At 40.5% G+C, this 19636-nt stretch overlaps 1 protein-coding gene across 15 annotated transcripts in view; it reads right to left on the reverse strand.

Moving 5' to 3' along the window:
* Nucleotides 1-19636, reverse strand: part of PARD3 (par-3 family cell polarity regulator) — a gene marked incomplete at both ends in the record, with an annotated part of 584385 nt that overhangs the window by 436555 nt on the left and 128194 nt on the right. The gene's annotated exons all lie outside the window — the stretch shown is intronic.

Here is a 19636-nt window from a genome sequence, read left to right on the forward strand (position 1 = left end):
GGATTCACTGGAGACAAAGTGGGGAGCAGAACAGGGAGATCTACTGAAATACACTGCTGAAGGGAGCAGCGGGCGAGACAGGAGAGGTCTGCTGTGCCATGTGTGTTAGCTCCCTGGCTGGGGACTGAACTCATGCTGTGTGGGTCATCACAGAGATAGCACTGAGACTTAACCTCTAGGCCACCAGGAAGTTTCTTAACTTCTCCATGTCACCTCAGTGACTTCAAGGACAAAACAGCGATGACAGCAATAAGGAGTCCCAACTGATAGTGTTGTCCCAAGGACTAAGTGAGATGACAAAGTACTTAGAACATTAAATAGTACAGCATCAAGACAACTCTATATTATTATTGTGAACACATCAATCAAATCTGCCAAATAGCTCATTCCTTGAGGTCAGCCAACTAGCATGTAGAAAATACCCACTGTGTTAATTCTTATTGTTTCTATTAATTCAGTCTTTTTTTTTTAAGATTTATTCATTTATTTATACAGGCACTAGGTACAGTCAGAAGCGCGGGAGGGTGAGAGAATTCTCCAGAGCCAGAGCGAGGAACAGAACAGGCAGACAGACGAAATACACTGCTAAGGGGAGCAGCGGGTGGCAGGAGAGGTCTGCGCACCATGTGGGACCCTCGCCAGAGGCCGGGGATCGAACTGGTGCTGCACAGGCTACGGGCAGCTTCACAACCCAGTGCTCAACTGCTGCCCCACCAGGGGAGGCCCTCTATTAATTCAGTCTTAAAGGATGATGTAGAAAGGGAAACACAATTAAGAGCATCTATTGCAGTATAACAAATATTATGCTAGACTTTTAGAAGTGAAATATAATTTAATCTTCACAAGAGCCCTGTGAGGAGATACATACATTTTAGTAGACAAAATCTAACAAGGTTCTAGAACTACCCAAGATGGCAAAGGTGATGTGGTGTGTGGCAGAATGTACTTCTAAACCCAGATCAGATGGGTACAGAGCTATAAGCACCCCGCCACAAAACAGTCCATCAGTGGATTTTGAATGTAATGATAATAAGGTTTGCTTCTCTTAATTTGTTGTTGTTCTAAAATAAAAATAAAAACTCCAATGACTTCTCCTCCTCTGTCTAAAGGCTAAACTTAAGCCTTTGCACATGTGCATGTATTGCTATCCTTCATCATTTAACTCAAACCAACAATCATCCCTTCCACCCTAGACACCGAATAACGTACACCACCTTCTGCCACTACAACACTTGTCTCCTTTTTTTTACCCTATTCTGCACTAATCTCTACATCCTGCGACTTAGTCATCCACATCACACAACACAAGCCCCACCTTCTTCATCAAGGTGACCACCTCCACTTTTTTTTTTAAGATTTATTTGTTTATGCAGAGGTGTGCGGGGTGAGAGGATTCACCAGAGACAGAGCGGGGAACAGAACAGGCAGATGGACTGAAATACACTGCTGAGGGGAGCAGCGGGCGAGTGAGGAGATGTCTGCTGCACCATGTGGGTATCTCCCTGGCCGGGGATGGAACTTGTGCTGCACTGGCTGCGGATAGCTTCATAGGTTGTGTCTGAACCCCTTGCACCACCAGGGAGGCCCACCACCTCCGTTCTTGCCGCCCCTCCATGGTAGCACCACTCCTCTGATAGATACTGCTGGCACTTTGTCTGCTCTCATCACCCCATCTGGGAAGCCACTTATAAGACGCTTTGGTGAGAGGCTTTGAGAACATAAGACAACTGAGAATGTCACTACACAATTGCTTCTGCTAGGCAGGGGAATGAAAAATAAAAATCAAACTGTATTTGGAGTCATCTCACCAAGAGTCAAAGTAAGAATGATGCTGAAGATAATGTGCCAGTTCCCATCAAGCCTAATGTCGTCAACCAATTAGCGGAATAAATTTACTTCATAATGGGCTATGTCTCTGTGTTAATTTGCCTGCGTGCTGGAATGGAGAATTGGTATTTAAAGAAAAGGTGGGGCAGGGTGATGAAGCCTCTATTAGAGATGCAGCCACTATGATTGGACAGGCTAAGACAGGACTGTCAGGAGGCAGGGGCTTCAGTTTATGTTTTGGAAAAAAATATTTGAGATATGAAAACTGAGGTGGGTGGAAGAATTTTACAGTTGTTTATATTATGAAAACCTTATTAGACAAATACTTGTCATGCCTTATCACATTCAAAGCTTTGTGTTAGAAAATACAAAAGCTGAAAATAAGGCATGGAGCCTACAAGAAATGAATATAAAATGAAGGTGCTAATCTAAGGCACAAGGTTACACATCTAATACTATAATCTAATAACATAATAATCTAATCTAATAACATAATAACAAGTAATAACAAATCTAATACTATAATCGCCTCCTTATGCAAGGATTCAATAGTTAAATGGCTTCATTTTATGTGTGCTTTATTTTCAGAAGTCAGTAAGTAAAATAAACCTGTTAGTAAGGACTCAATCAGGTGCTATGAGCACAGTGTCTTGCAAGATGGATAAAACGATACATGTGCCTTTATTTGCAAGTATTTTCCATTCTTTTCGAAAACAAAGATGAAACCAGAGAGCAAGCTTTCTCCCAACCAACTCTCTATCTTTACACCTCATAACTATTCAGGGATTTTAAAAAAGAAATAAAGCTCACTACCAGAGCCTGCCACAGACTATAAGTCCTACATTAACAATATAGCTCAGTCCCATCCACAAGTGTTAGTTTTAATTACCAGTGATCATATATATCAGGCCTTACCACAGAGACCAGTCGCCTGGACTCTGAGAATTTCCCAGACTATGTATTTGAATTCACTACAATGCTTTGTCACTGGGGATTTCTGTGTTCAGTAATAATGTGCTTTGTTCTCACAAGTGCCCCTCGCACCTGCCAACTGAAAAGCAAGCTACAAAGACTCTAGCTGGACAATGCACGCTCGTGCTGCCCTCTAGTGGATACAGCCGACATGAACGCGGCCGACAAAGTATTTCTAGAGAACACAGAGCAAGAGAGGAGGAAGAAAAAAGCATGTGAAATAAAAAGGAGACAATGACAAGAGCACATACAAAGAGCCAAAAATTAAACAGAAATTAACCTAAGCAAACAGAAACTGATCACTCCTAAAAATTCAATAGTATTTTATTGGCATCAAATAATCAGTTTGAAGGATAAAATACACTCAAATCTCAGGAATATACAGACATGTCTGCACAATACTTCAAATTTTTACATACTGAAAAACTTTGACCAAAAGATATATGTATTTATATGTGTACCTATATTTATAATACATATTCATACATTTATTGCACCCCACAATTCTTACACTAAACAAAATAATAATTCAAGGTCCACAAAAAATAATGGCTACATTTCTCTGGTAAACAAAAACACAGAAATAAAATTTGGACACTGAGGGGAAGACAGAAGGTGGAGAGTGGATTTAACTGGGCTTCTCCATTTAAAATGTGAGCTTTTGCCAGGATTCAGAAATACTTGAAATTTAAGGACAACTTAAAATCAATATGTAGTCATAAATTCATCAAAAAGAAATTGTCAAGCTTTCTTGTTGTATTCATAATGAAGTCACACCAAAAACATGTTCCCTAAACTCATAAATAGTAACATTTTCTTTTTTATTTAAAAATTTAAATTTGGGGAGGCGGGGCAAAGTTAAGAATCAAGCCACATTTTATTAACAGTTTCATATTATGCTAAACTATTACAAAGTTTTCAATATGTCTGGGAAGAAGGAAGTAGTTCTATCTTCTGAAATACCTTAAAAATGCTATTATGACACCTATAATAATTTTTATGACAACATTCTAAAATAAAATGTAACTATTTTCACATCTCAGACCTATTTCCTCTGGAAAGCATTGAAGACATACGCTTACTCAGCTGCCAACAAAAGTGCTCAATCACAAACTGGCAGTGACCTCTGCTGGAAAGCCTGTGAATCACATCCTAAAAATAAGAATGAGCATTGACTTTCATTTCTAGATATTTTAAAATAAATATACCACAAAACAACTCAAGTATTTAGAATATCTCCTTCAAACTGGCTTTACAAAGTACTTTACAAACTTATACTTTCAGCTAGTTTGCTCTGATTTGGAAGTCAGCTAATAAACTGAGTTCAATCATCCAAAAATATCTTTGTCTTTGTTAGTATTCATAAGTTTGATAGTTCTCCCTTCAGGAAAAATAAAATTAAATTCATTCACAATTCCTGAAAGAAAAATATAAAATATGCCTATCTGAGGCTGTTGCAAAGAACATTTCTTACAACGCCTAAGGTCCTCATTCAATTAACATCTAAAATTTTCTCCAGTCTGAAATGCACTCTAATCTGTGGAGAAAGATTTGATTAGGCATGAAGGTGGATAAATAAAGATGATACAAAATCTGTTCTTGGTCTCATGTTGGAGGAAGGGCAGATCCTGTTCTTTTAAAAGTGTACATGGGAAACAGTATATATTATAACCACCACTCTTTAATATGCATAGAGAAAATACAAGAAAAAATGTACATACAGCAACAGGGCAGAAGCAGTCCCTGGATTGTAACTCACCCCTTCCCCCACCCCAGTTCATATAATGTAGGTGCAGAGTGAGAATTAGATCTCAGCTTCACCACATAGTAGCAAGTGGGGAGAAAGAGACCAGGAGAGAGGGAGGGAAACTGATGTGTTAACATGAATACTTTACATGAAAAGTAACAGAATGGATCTAACTGGCATTCATCAAGAAAGAGAATAATAAAATTAAATGTTAAATTAAAAGAGAAAACTTGCAGAAGACAATGTAGACTTGTCTGAATATTGAAAATTTCGGGAATAATACACCAATAAAATGTTATCCATGACTAGTTCTGGGGAGTGAAATGAGTGTGGAGATGGTCGGGCATGTCTAGTTTCTTCCTAACATCCTTTGTGAGATGCCTTCCCTAGGCCACCAGCACACAGTATTTTATAATAGCTCAATACTGAATTCTCACTTGTGTTAAACATACAACCAAAGCCAGCAAGGAAAGCATAGAGGCCAAAGCTGGAGAGCAAGTCAATCAACTGGGCTCTCCTCCGGCATTGTGAGAACCAGAACAAACCCAAGGAGGCTGCCTGTGGGGTTTGGATTTAGACATACTTTGGTTTTTTTTGTTTTTGTTTTTGTTTTTGTTTTTGTTTTTGTTTTTGTTTTTGTTTTTGTTTTTGCAAAAAAAGCACAGTCCTTACCTGGGCAAAATCCTGCAAAGTTAGAATCTAAAAGTATATGCTTAAGGAGTTTCAATGTGTACTACATAAAAGTAGGGCCTTCATTCTATTCTTGGAGCATCACGTCCTAGATATACATGGTCCATGCTCCAGGGCCCTGAGGACTTGCACGCCATAGGTATGTAGTGATTAAAAGTGCAGGGTCAACTTGGACAGTTTCTCACCTCTGAATCTGTCCCTTCATCTGAAAAATGGGAAGATACCCCACTTTCTGGGAGTAGGTACCTCAAGGTCACAACTCAGCAAAATGCATACACAGGACAGACTGGCCCATAATCCTGTCCTGTGTAATACATCCTATAACATTGTCAATAGGTTCTTAGAAACTACAACTGTAAGCAAAATGGCAAATAATCAAATGCAGATCTTCAAATAACATCATTTCATTCCATGCCAGATAGGGAATTTTTTTTAATCAACATTGTAATGAAAGGAAACAAAACAACATTGAAAGCAACAATGTTATTCGAAGGGACTAATGAACTGGAAGCACCTATGTGATATATCAAAGAAAGGGAAGGAGGGAAGATGTGCTAGCAGGGCCTTCAAGGGGAACAGATGACACATGGAGGGCTCACCTACCAGTGGCCACTGTGCCTCCAGGAAGCGCATCCCTGGTTGCCCAGCAGATAGGCAACCTTTCCACAGCAATGTGAAAAGGATTCAAAGGTAACAAATGCATAAAGTCCCATACAAACGTAAATCCTAGGCTGAGGGGTCTCCAGGACCCTGTGCTGACATCCCATTAACCCATGAGCATGGACACTCTAAACCCTGCATCTCTTCATACCTTCGTATCCTCCACCTCTCTCTATCCTCCAATCTTCCCAACTTCCTAGCCTTTACCCTTGCTCAACTGTCACTAATCTTCCTGAAAAGGCTCTTTTGTTTCCCACTCCCTCCCAAAGTAAACATGCCCGGATACTCTTCCCTCTGCAGTCACAGCCCTCTCCAGCTGCTTACCTTCACAGCCAAATTTCACTCTTCTGGTCTCAAATCCCTCACTTCGCACTCACTCTGCAAGTCCCCTGGCCTCACTGAGGATGTTCCCCACCAATCTGTAGATCTGGATCTTCTCAGACTCTTCTGGCTCAAGGCAGCCTGGAGGATGCTCACTAGCAGGTCCCAACACTCAGCCCAGGCCCCTCTTACCTTCGCATCCCCTAGATAATTGCATTTGCTCCTCAGTCACACCAAAGTTCATTTTTCCTGCCCAGAACTCCCTTGAGTCCAAATCTGACTATCTCTGCAATATTGCAACTTGAATAACACACAGCACATCAATGTGTCCAAAATTTCCCTCTTACTCACTTTCTCCTGCCTAAAGCTTGACCCGTTCTCTGCTGTAACAGCCAAAAATCTAAGGCAACAACAAGGATGCCCCTTCCCTCCACACAAACCCCACATTCACCATAATTTGCCAGTCCACCTCCTAAATATCATTTCTCTCAGATCTGTCTACTCTTCCCTCCTCCCATTGTGAGTCAGAGTCACCAATCATCCTTGTCTCCTATACTCTGCTAGAGTCTCCTGGCTTCTTTTATTTTTTTATTTTTGATTTATTTATGTATACAAGAGCTGGGGTACAGGCTGGGGGGCGGGGGGGAGAGGATACACCAGAGACTGAGTGGGGCACAGAACAGGCAGACTGACTGAAACATACTGTTGAGGGGAGCAGCGGGTGAGTCAGGAGAAGTCTGCTGTGCCATGTGGGTAGCTCCTTGGCCGGGGATCAAACTCATGCTGCAGCAGCTGTGGATAGCTTCAAAGGTTGTGACTTAAACCCTTGTGCCAACAGGGAAGCCCCTGCCTGGCTTCTTGCCTCATAATGAATCTTTGTAAAACGAGCATCTGGTTACTCCCTAGTAAACCCCCTCAGTGGCTTCCTGTGTTCTTATAATTGATCCCAAAACCTTATCATTATTTCAAGAGCCTTTGCTGAAATGTTACCTATAGGAGAAAATGGACTTAATTGTCCAATCTAACAGCACTCCACACTCTGGTCACTCTGTCCCTGCCCTGTTCACTCGCGTGGCCAGTGTATAATGGCTCCCTCCTGAGGTACTATGTTTCTATTTCTGTAACTATTGCCAGCTCCAAAACATAACGATCACAAGTACAGAAATGATGGCATTTCCACTGAACGCAGAATCAAGCTGGGTCCCAGCATCACTGACATTTGTGCTCAGTGGACAGATGGCCGCATTGCCCTCACCACCTCCCACTGAACCCTCTCTTTCACTTCCAACACTGCTGTCCTCCACCCTCAGCAGGAGGACACATCCCCTACTCACCTTCCCTCAACCACTTTCCCCTTCCAGGTTTACCTTTCCTTATCCTTTCCATTTCTTTGGTTAAAGTTAGCTCATTTGACAGTCACCCTCAGGATAAGGACAAGTGTGCCTTCACAGTCTTTAATAATGCAACCCTAGCTTTTCAAACTGTGCAAGGGTCATGGGGTGAGCTCCTTCGCAGCAGAGGTTGCATGTGTCTGCTGCCTGGTGTATCCCTGTGTACTCCCCACAGCCCATGTACACAGAGCTTAAAGCAACTGAGCAACAAAAAGGAATAAAAGGTACCCGAATTTGAAAAGTAAAACTGTTTCTGTTTGTAGATAACATGAAAATATTATGCATGTGTATAACCACAGAGACTCCCAAAAAAATCTACTAATTCGGCAAAGCTGCAGGATGCATAATCAACATGCAAAAATTAGTTATGTTTCTATACACTAAAAATGAACTATCTAAAAAAAAAAACAAACAAAGAAAATCATCCCATTTGCAGTAACATCAAAAATAATATACTACTCTGGAAAAAAAATTAACATATAGGATGAAAACTTTAAGACAGTGATGAAAGAAACTGAAGACATAAAGTGGAAGATATTCAATGTTCATGGATCAAAAGAGTTAATATTGGTAAAATGTGCATACTAATCAAGTTACCGCTAGATTTAATACTATCCTGACCAAAACTCCAATACCATTTTTCACAGAATTATTAAAAACACTCATAAAAATTCATGTGGAATCAGAAAAAGGTCAAATAGCAAAAACTATGTTGAAAAAGAACAAGTTGAAGGCTTCACACCTACAAAGCTCTAACAATCAAAACAGTCTCATACAGGCATAAAAATATCAAATATTCTCACACCATACACACAAAAGTTAACTTACGTGAGGTGATAGATGAGTTTACTAGCCTAGTGTGAGTATCATTTCACTATATATATATATATATATATATATGTAAAATCATCATGCTGCACACTTACAGGGACTTTGCTGCCGCTTTGCAGCAGAAACACAATGAGGGACAGCAGTCACAGAGCAGGTTTGCAAGACTCTACTATTTGAACAGAAGTTCTCGTGCCATTACGGGAGGGTGAGAGGATCCACCAGAGACAGAGCAGGGAGCAGAAAAGGCAGATGACAGAAATACACTACTGAGGGGAGCAGTGGGCAAGACATGAGAGGTCTGCTGCGCCATGTGGGTATCTCCCTGGCCAGCCAGGATCGAACCCACACTGCAGAGGCTGTGGACAGCTTCACAGCACTGCGCTCAACCCGCTGCTCCACTGAGGAGGCCCTCTCATGCCATTTATTGAAAGCATACAGACTAGTAAAAACTGCGACAATGGTAAAAGGTCTAAGGCCTAGAGGGTGGGATAGGAATAGGGGACAAAGTTTTACGAGGGGCAGAGAAGGGGACGTCATGACCAGATGTCAAGAAACATGTGCGTCAGCAAAGTATTTGATGTTATCACAGGCAGTTATTCCAAGACCACCAAGAAGATAGTGATGTAATCTGGTCAACAGTGGCCTAGGGGTCCCTGGGCCTGCCTCATGATACGGGCTATACTCCGTAAGTAGTCAAGGAATGCTCTGCTATGATTTGCAGATAGCACATAGGTCACAGCTGCCCATGAGTGGCCAGTTAGTAGGCAGCTCATAGGAACCCACAAGAAAACTTACCCAATGTTGTATTTAATTATAGCTAAATAAATCTGGGCCAAAAGACAAGGAGTTCAAGTAACACATACATGAGTGAATAACAGAGTCTATATATAGTATAGTCCTTTATAGTCTAAGTGTATTGAAGTGTCCATTACTAACAGAAATATAAGTAAATGAAAGGGGCACAGATGCTTCTTTAATCCTGTTAGTGCTTCAACATTTATGAATATAAAGTCACCAGAATAACCATAACTCTGGACACCAATTTTAAAATTGCACATTTCTCATGATACAGGATAACAAAACATACAAACAAAAAGTAAAATATAGCATGGGAGGGGTGGAAGAGAAGAGCTCTGTGTGTGTGGGGGGGGGGGGGGGAGGGTGTTATTCCATTCAACTGCCTGTATAATTTTTTAAGCTGCAAACGTTTTGAAACCGTCCATAGTGACTGCATACACAAAATTCAGCACCATTTCTCCTTGTCTTTTGGGATTTCCTAAGCCACACCTGCCAAATACACACCCTAATGCCAAAAATTTCACCCCAGGGAAGACATGCATGTGCCTTGTTGCAAGAAACAGCTCAATGGGAGTTTTCTAAGTTCAATATTCTAAACTTAGAAGTTTAAAGTAGGGCCTCCCCGGTGGCACAGCGGTTGAGCGCTGGGTTGCGAAGCTGCCTGCAGCCTCTGCAGCACCAGTTCGACCCCCGGCCACCGGGCGAGGGTCCCACATTGCACGCAGACCTCTCCTGCCACCCGCTGCTCCCCTCAGCAGTGTACTTCGGTCCTTCTGCCTGTTCTGCTCCCTGGTCTGGCTCTGGTGAATTCTCTCACCCTCCTGCGCTTTTGACTGTGCCCAGTGCTTGTATAAATAAATAAATAAATCTTTTAAAAAAAAAAAAAGTTTCAAGTAGGACAGGCCCAGTTCTGCACTCCAACAATTCTCTGACTACTGTGACATGCACACAGGTTTATTCTTCTCAGCCACAGTGCAGCGGTGCTGGCTGAGATAGGAGGCAGCTGAAGGAGGGTGTCAAGGTTCCAGGCACACTTGAGTACATCACTGATATACATGGAATCCTTATTTCAAGAACAAATCTACGGAATAAGGTTAGAGATGTACCTTTGACAGTCTGACTCTAGTTTCTCAAGGATATCATTTAGGGGCTACAATAACAACTAAGGAGTCTTTGAATGAAGCCATATTAAATTTTCCCTGATTGATGGGGGGGGGGGTTAAATATTCATTTAGCATGTGGAGTTCTGCTGATGAGGAAATTGGATTCAATTTCCTCAGTTTATGAACTTGAAGAAAGTTATTTGATGAATTACCAGGGGTAATAATACATATTTTAAATGAGTAAAAAATGATAAAGCTTATCACACTAAGTTTTCTTGTAGTGCCTCTTGGAATGCTTGTATAATTTTCCAAGAGGGCATGTTATGATCAGAACAGCATAAAGTATGGTATAAAGAAGGTGACATTCAATGAGGAACCAAGACAATGGGATTCCAAGGATACTTCCACCAAAATAAAGGAACTAGAATTTTTTGTATTCTCACAAGTACAATAAAAAAATCAAGTTTTAAAAAAAGTAGAAATAGTGGTCTTGGCAATGGATCAACTTCAGGCATCTGGTATCTGATGCTAGAGTCTGGAGTTCACAATAGCCTCTGCCCAGCTCCTCGGGGTTACCATGTATATATATTTCCTCTTAGGGAGGATTGAGGCAGAATTGCTTGCATGCCAGTTTCCTCAGCCTCCTCAAGGCATTCAGGATGAGGACAGCTGGACCAAGACAGACAATTGGAACCCCCATGTTCCCAGACACTGATGCATGAGTAGATGGCCCAAACTGCATCTAGGGTTCAGATGCTGAATATGGCACCATGGTGTCCGCTGGATGGCTTGGAAGGTGATCAGGCTACCTTCTGCAGGAGATCACTATCGGGTGTGACTGTCCCCCTCGCTGGGCTGAGCACACTTTGAACCCATCAGTTCCTGTAAATATTGAATCAATGAGTGAATAAACTTTTCCAGAAAAGGAGAAATATAGAAATACAGGTTCAGAGAGAGGACCAACTTATTAGCAGATATTTAGAATCAACCAAAAGACGGTGTTATTACATTTGGCATGTTCTAATTCTTCTCTGCTATACAGTTAAGAGAATATTGTATTAGTAAAACTTTAGGCCAAAATCTGAAATGGGAAAGAAAATCTCTTTAACTGGTTAACTCCCTGGAGAATCATTAGGACAACAATAAAACTTGATAAACACATGCAAAATAGTAGCTAGGACATAACCTTCCAAACACAGAAACAGTGCAAAAACATGATTTTTTAATGGAAGTAGAAAATTAGAAATAGAGAATACTAAAAATGTATTATAATATCTAAATATTCATAGTCAAAAGTAAATTATGTTTTTCTTAAATATCAATAACTTTTCAATTTTTGTTTGGATTGGGACAATTAGCCAAACATTTCCCTTTCTTAGTAACCACAATTAAACCCAGGTACATTAAAAACAGACTCTCCTCCCTCATTAATAGTTTAGAAAAATAATGTACTTTTTCATTAAAATTTTGCCCTAAAGCTTTCTCTGTTGTCCAAATTATTTCCCAACTGCATTTCAAATTAAACTCCTATGTTTTCATCTCTCTCCCCTAGGGTGTTCTTCTGCATTACAGCATAATTTTAATATGTTTAAATGATAGCAAGGCTATAAAGTCTTATTTCTCATTGAAAATGGTCATTAATACCACTTCATACCTCAGAGAGCATAACAGTAATTCAGCAGTAAGGCAAAGCATGATCATCTTCCAGTAATCATCTGAAAGGAAGTGCTGCTAGGAATCTATCAGGAAATCCTTACAAATGTATACTCTGAGCATAACTTACATGGGAACATTTTCCAAGTTGCATATATAATTGAGTAAGTGCTCATTCTTTTATATAATTACTATCTTCCTCTCCAAATTTCCATACAATTCACATAGTCCTCTTTGGCATCAAAGCCATATGCCCTTACTTAAGTTTGCATATTTTTTGGAAAAGTGAAAGCATTTGCTTTTATTTAAGAAAATAGCTTTATTAAGCACTCTTGCACTTGATTGCTATCATACACTTTTGGAGAAAGGAGGGAAGATAAGTGGGTTTAACTAAAGCAAGTTAGCTTTTTTTAAAGATTCATTTATGCATACAAGAGCTGGGGTGCAGGCCAGAGGTGTGGGGGCAGGGCGGGGATTCACCAGAGACAGAGTGGGGAGCAGAACAGGTGGATCTACTGAAATTGCTGAGGGGAGCAGCGGGTGAGACAGGAGAGGTCTGCTGTACCATGTGGGTTGGCTTCCTGGCCTGGGATCGAACTGCAGTGGTTGCCTACAGCTTCACAGTATTGAGTCTTCCCCCTTGAACCACCAGGGAGTCCCAAGATAGCTTTCTAAATATGGAACTTTGGTTTATCTTCGGTTAAACTTTGGTTTACCTAAGTGGAACCACGTTTTGAGCAATCGACATTCATCTTTTCTGTGTCTACCTGGTGCATTGTCCATTACTCCTTGTAAGCAACAAGCTGAAATGTAAGTTTAAGAGGGATGGGGCTGTCTTCCTTCTCTCTGTGCACTCAGCACCTAGAGAAGGATGGTGCTTTTACAAATGGAAGTGTGGATGACTTAAATAAAGGAGACGTCAAACTGTCTGCTAGGTAAAGAATTCACAAATTCAGCAGTTCTACCTACAATACTCCATAATTTTTAAGTTGTTTGTATTCAAAGGTATAAGTAGAACCAGGGCAGTAGAAATGAACACTTTAAAGATTTATCTTCAAACCCACAGGGACAGATCAATATGGAACAAAAAATTTAAAACTCTGTCAAGTCCATTTTTCTTGAAACAGTCAGACTACTTACAGCTTTAATTCCCTTGTTATTTTCCAGCTAAAAGGTAAAGCATAACAGTTTTCTTTTGGTCTTCTAATCAATATCAATGTTGCTAACACCTATTTGAGAAAAATCCTAGGATGTGTCAGCTTTTGAAAATATTTAATCAAGAAATGATGAATACATTTAGAAACCTAGCATCATAGTATCTGAAACTGGCAGTTGGGTGGGGGAAGTTGGGTCAGAGCACTTAATAAGCTTCAGGGGCCTAATTTAAAACCTCACAGAGCAGGATGCAATGAGACTCCTGAGTTTTCATTATTCTTCTCTGTGCACATAGAGATGGACCAATCCTAGACAGAAACTCTATATGCAAATCACACCAAAATACAAATACATCTGTTTATAAATAGAAACACTTTCTTTACCCTAATGGTGCCATGTGGCAAGCACATGGGTCTGAGGACTGCATTTGATTTTTATTAATAAACTCAAACTTCATGTAAAGGTATATAATCTTAAAACACATATGTGAATCCATGATTAAAAACCTACGAAGCTAAGTTGAACTATAGTAAGTATAATAAATGCAACAATGCTAACGTCAGCATCAAAGAAATTATTAAAAGGAACTCCAAAAACTTTCATGAATGTTTTATAGTTTATTTTTAATACTGAAGTATTTCATCTTAAAACAAATACCAAGGACTTTTGTGAATGTTCCTCTTTTCAAGTTAGTTGCGCTGTGAGGAGCCTTTGATAAGACCAAAGAACGCCTTGTTAAAAAGCAAGATCTAAAGAACACCACACAAACATGGAGATACAGTTCCTTCTAAGAGATGCTTTTAAAGAGACCAGCTATCTCAAACAGCAATGTAGAACTTCTGAGATTGCCTGAGAGTCCTGCTGCCCTCGGGGGAATGGTTACGATAAACTTAATATTGTCACTTACACACAAATCCTCCCAAACCAGGAAAACACCATCATGGGTTTTAAGCATGGCTATGGAGCTAAGCTTTAATGGAACAACTTCAGCAGGTTTTTGAGTGACCAAAATTTAGTCTCCAGCAAGACCTATCTAATAGACTACACAAGGAATGAGCAAAGGCAACACATGAGCATCTGTATTTACACATGAATTGTAAAGCCCAAAAGACCAAGTGTGACTTGTGGGATGGTAAACTCAAGTGTAGTGTAGCTGCATGCGAGGGCAAAGGAGAAATCCTAAAGCAGCAAAAGATTTTTTTTTTTAAGTTACCCAAATGATCAGACAGGCTAGTAAAAACTGAGTCATTAGGGAATGCTCTTAGAAATTGTCTTCATGATCAATTTGCTCATTAATATAAATATTACAGGCACTCAGTTCACAAAACACAAAAGAACACAACAACCAAATAATGAAAAGAGTAGAAATTAGCACATCTGATCACCCCTTGTATGCACCCAACCTTATGGAGTTTAAGGAACTCCCCCATCTCAACTGCCAGTTTCCGACACTATGATGCTAGGTTTCTAAAGGGATTTATCATTTCTTGATTAAATGTAATCTGCACTGAGGTGCAGGTAAACACCCAATGTGCATGTGAGAATTGTGCCTACTAGTGTTCAGGACACATTGGAATACAAATAACATGCTCTAGGTATCACTTTCACAAAAATCAGATTTTTGTTCTAAAAGACAAAAACATTTAGACTTACCCTAGTCAAAGACTTACCCTATATTTTCTTTGGCTGGTCTGAGGAAAAACAGACTGTCTCTTAACATCAGTATGTTCTGTTTCTATAATGAGCACTAACAATCCCTTCATACTCCTATCCTAAAAGAGGCATGTTAGCAACTACTTTACTGTTCAGAGAAATTCCTCTAACAAAACAGCTCTAACGCCACACATGAGGAGTTACACATAGAAAGTAGGCTGCAAAGAAAACTGACACCAGGAATCAACTAAGTCCCTACACTGCTTTGGAGCCAGATGTAGAAGAGTCCTCACCAAGCTCTGGGAAGGCAGCATTCTGACAAAATCTCCAGCTCTCCTCAGTCAAAAACCAAGATGGTGAGAGTCTAGAGGAACTTGGAGAACCCACTGGTGCGCTGGTACTGCTGGCTCAATAGTCTATCTTCAGCACACATCCAGTCCACAAAGCCTAGAAAGTATATGGAATGCCCTAAAACCCAGCTCCAGCGCCTGGCACAACACTGACAGTCACCTCCAACAGGATGTGTCATGTGATGAAGCATCAGCTACATCTTCTAAAGTCAAGTAACCTTCGGTGAATAAAACCATTAGCACTGCTGAAGGGTTACTCAGGCAAAGGCCAGGAAAATGATGCTCCTAAGCAATTTTAATATTATGTGCTTGTAAGAGACAGGTGTTTTAGAAAATCTGTATATTAATTACTTTAGGCCCTTTTCAGTCTGGGTAAGCAGGTGGGTTTTGTGGGATTTTTTTTTAAAGATTTATTTATTTTTATACAAGAGCTGGGGTACAGGCCAGAGGTGCAGGAGGGTGAGAGAATTCACCGGAGACAGAGCAGGGAGCATAACAGGCAGATAACCGAAATACACTGCTGAGGGGAGCAGCAGGTGCAACAGGAGATGTCTGTCACGCCATGTGGGATTCTTGCCGGCCGGCCGGGATCAAATCCACACTGCAGGGGCTGCAGACAGCTTCACAGCGCTGTGCTCAACCTGCTGCGCCACCGGAGAGGCCCGGGATTTTTTTTTTTTTTTTGAGAACTCAGTAGACATCAGTTACCTAACTTCTGCTCACATTTTGTATTTCAGGATAAGAAATCACTCTCCCTGCAAACTTTACACTTCAAAACACGGTCTAATTAATGGCTGGCCCTTAAGTCAGCTTAAGTTCCATGGAGCTGTCAGCATATCTATTCTTGTTTTACAGGACGTCCCCACTGCCTATCACAGTGCTCAGTTCACCTGCATTTTTTTTCCTTGTGGTTCTCATTGAGTTTCCAGGCAAGCAGACTGTAATTTGTGTGGAACATGCCTCTCTGTGCATGATGTCAGGACATGAAGGTCACTTCACTAGTCCACTACTAATTATCAAGGAGCATGTCAGCATTTGTGGATATCTGGTCTTGTGACTGAGAAAAGCAGTTTGAATGGCCCAGGAAGCTTTTGTGACTTAAGGGAACTCTCTTCCCTTAAGAACTTGAGGAAGAGGGCCTCCCCGGTGGCGCAGAGGTTGAGCGCTGGGTTGCGATGCTGCCTGCAGCCTCTGCAATGCCGGTTCGATCCCAGGCTGCTCCCCGACCACCGGAGGAGAGTCCCACGTGGCGCGCAGACCTCTCCTGCCGTGCCCGCTGCTCCCCTCAGTGTATTTCATCGGTCTGCCTGTTCTGTTCCCCGCTCTGGCTCTGGTGAATTCTCTCACCCTCCCACGCTTCTGACTGTTCCCAGTGCTTGTATAAATAAATAAAAATAAATCTTTAAAAAAAAAAAAAAAAAGAACTTGAGGAAGAGCTCTCTTTTCATTCTCTTCCAAAGCCAAGCACTAGATCCCAGAAAACAGGGTACACAGTTATTCTGAGACTTTAGAAATAACCACGTGGATATTGATGCCAGAAGTAGAGACAGGATATCAACAGTTAAGAATCCAAAATGGTCAATATTCTTGAAGTAACAGACAAAAGTGTAGATATGGAAGCATCCAGTAGATAACCTGACACAAAAACAATACACTGCCTGAGCCTGCCAGGATGTACCTCACCATTCTACATAAGCTTGTAGCTTCCCGAGAAGATCCCACATGGAAAAAAGACAGATGTAATTCTGAAGAATAAACATGTTAATGCCTGCTGAATGGATTATAGCACTGTATTCCACAAATAGGCAAATTCTTTCGTTGTAACAGGAGCTTATATATAAAGTAACAATTTATATAAGTGGGTTTGACTTCAGATTGTAAAACGGAGATGAGCACATCAAAATGTTGATAGCTAAAGCATATGGAATGAAAAGTGGAGCAGCATTAAAACAGAAGTGCTCTGTTAAAAAAATGACAAAACTTGGAGCTCTGAAGAAAGAGCAAAGAGGACGGGTGGAGATAAAGATAAATCACATGTTTAAGAGAAAAAAGTGTTGGCCTAAATCACTTCTGATGAAGAGATAGGTTTGTAGGTTCTCATTTAAGGGTTAATAATCATGAAGAATATTTGGGACTAAGTTGCCAGGACTGCATTTTTAAGAAGGAATACATTAAGTTGAAACACTAAATTTGGGAATAGAACCACTTAAGTTTTAAAAAGGGGCTCAGTTTCAGGCACTTTAAATGGGAAATATTTGATGTCCATCTTCAGCACTTGATTCTACTTTGTGATCTCACAGTTAGCACAATGAATCCCAATGGCTTTTTGACGCACAAAAACCCTAAAACATTTAACACAAACCCCACAAAGATGTGTTCATGTTTGGGGGACCAGGAAGAAGGGAGAAAACATGGGGGCAGGAAAACACAATGGACTATGGCAGAGGACTAAGGGTGCTTTGGTGGTAGGCAAACTATGGCTGCCACAACTGAGGAGACAAATCCCATATGGTGGAAAAATAAAAAAGGATGTAAAATAATGGTCAGTAATTTTATAAAAAGAATGCTTCAAGCTAGAAAAAAGTCATTTCTAACCAGGGAAGTGTGCCTGGTCTACTAGGTAAGGGAAGTATAGGAGAGGGCAAATTATTTAATGTAGAATAAAGTAAGCTTCAGCTATCTACCTCATAAAGGATAAGCCTACCCTGGAGAGGAGCAAATCATCAAAGGCCACAATACGCTGGGCTTCCCAAAGAGAACTGCTTTGAAGGAAAGCATTTGTTTGGAAGGCTAAATCCCAACATATTTATAAAAATTATAAGTTTCATATGACTTCAATCCTGTGCTAACTCCTCCTATTGGTTGAGAATAAGCATGAAGTAAGAAAAGGAAGGAGGGAGGGGGCAGAAGTAAAATATAAGACATATTCATCCTTAAGGACTGAAAATTCTAATCTTTTCATGTATTTCCCTGTTTGACAAACTTTTCCTTCTCTGGGGGGAAAAAAAAAGTTTACTCAGAGGAACATAAAATTACCATGTGTAGAGGTTTCGAAAGGAGAGAAGACCAAGAGCACATGTCTATATAAGACATATATGGGGGCCTCCCTGGTGGTGCAAGGAGTTAAGCACACCAATATGAAGCTGTGTGCAGCCTCTGCAGCATGTGTTCGATCCCTGGCCAGGGAGCTACCCACATGGCGCAGCAGACCTCTCCTGTCTCACCCACTGCTCCCCTCAGCAGTGTTTTCAGTCAATCTGCCTGTTCTGCTCCCCACTATGTCTCTGGTGTCTCACACTTCTGGCCTGTGCCCCAGTTCTTATATGCATAAATAAATAAATATTTTTTTAAATGAGATGCATATGGACATGGTACTTTTTACCTTGGCCACCCAGAGAACCATGAGACAGCCCTCCATAGAAGTACCTGGCCTGTAGAGGAAGAAGCTTCTTTCTATGAACTGTTACAGTAGTTCCCCACTTATCTGCAGTTGCACTGTCTGCAGTTTCAATTACCTATAGTTGAAAAGGGCCCACAAATATTTTGTACAATAATTATATTTGAGAGAGATTGCATTCACATAAAATTTATTGCAGTATATTGCTAAAATTGCTGTTTTGTTATTGTTTTTGCTAATCTCTTACTCTGCCTAACAAATAAATTAAATTTTATCATAGGTACAACTATACAAGAAAAAACACAGGATTCAGCACTATCCAAGGTTTCAGGCACACACTGGGGGTCTTAGAATGTACACCCTATAAATAAGCGGGGGTTACTATACTTGGAGATGTGATTACAGAGCAGAAAAGAGAAATCTAGAAGAGAAACACTTGTGCTAATATACAAACACAAAATACCCAATTATGGTAAAATTCTTATAAATTACGTTGCATCACACAGAGGCAGGAGTTAACAGAACAATTCACACCTTGTTTTTATAAAAATATTCTAATATTAATTACTGACAACTTTGATAAAAATATGAATGTGATCACATGGTTTTAATAGGAATTATGTCAAGGCAAACACATTTGGTGTTAGTAAAATTGTGAAAAACAGTTTTTAGAAGTATCAAAAAGATAACTTTAAAAAAAAAAAAACAGTACAAGATAACAACAGAGTGAAGACACAAGGCTCACCTCCTCCAAACTCAAACAACAAAACTGATGCAAAACAAAGCCAAAAAGACCAGAGGGAAAACTGACTAGAACTGAACAAGATTGGAGCAACAGTCCAACAGAAAGGGACAGAAAAAACTTTCAGTGAACTCTGTTTAGAGTGATAACAGAGCAGTACAACCCACAAGCACAGAGGCCCCTACAGTTGTTGACATAGACACATGCCAACATCAGGGTTCCTAAGGCCCAGCATGTCACTGGTAAGGGCATACTCGAGCCAGGATGGAGGATATATTGCTGAAGAACCACAGAGATGGTGGTACAGAGCGAGGACTACTGGCTTCAGTGTGAGGCTCAAAGCACA

This window comes from Talpa europaea (assembly GCF_964194135.1).
Source record: "Talpa europaea genome assembly, chromosome: 14".
Taxonomy (NCBI): domain Eukaryota; kingdom Metazoa; phylum Chordata; class Mammalia; order Eulipotyphla; family Talpidae; genus Talpa; species Talpa europaea.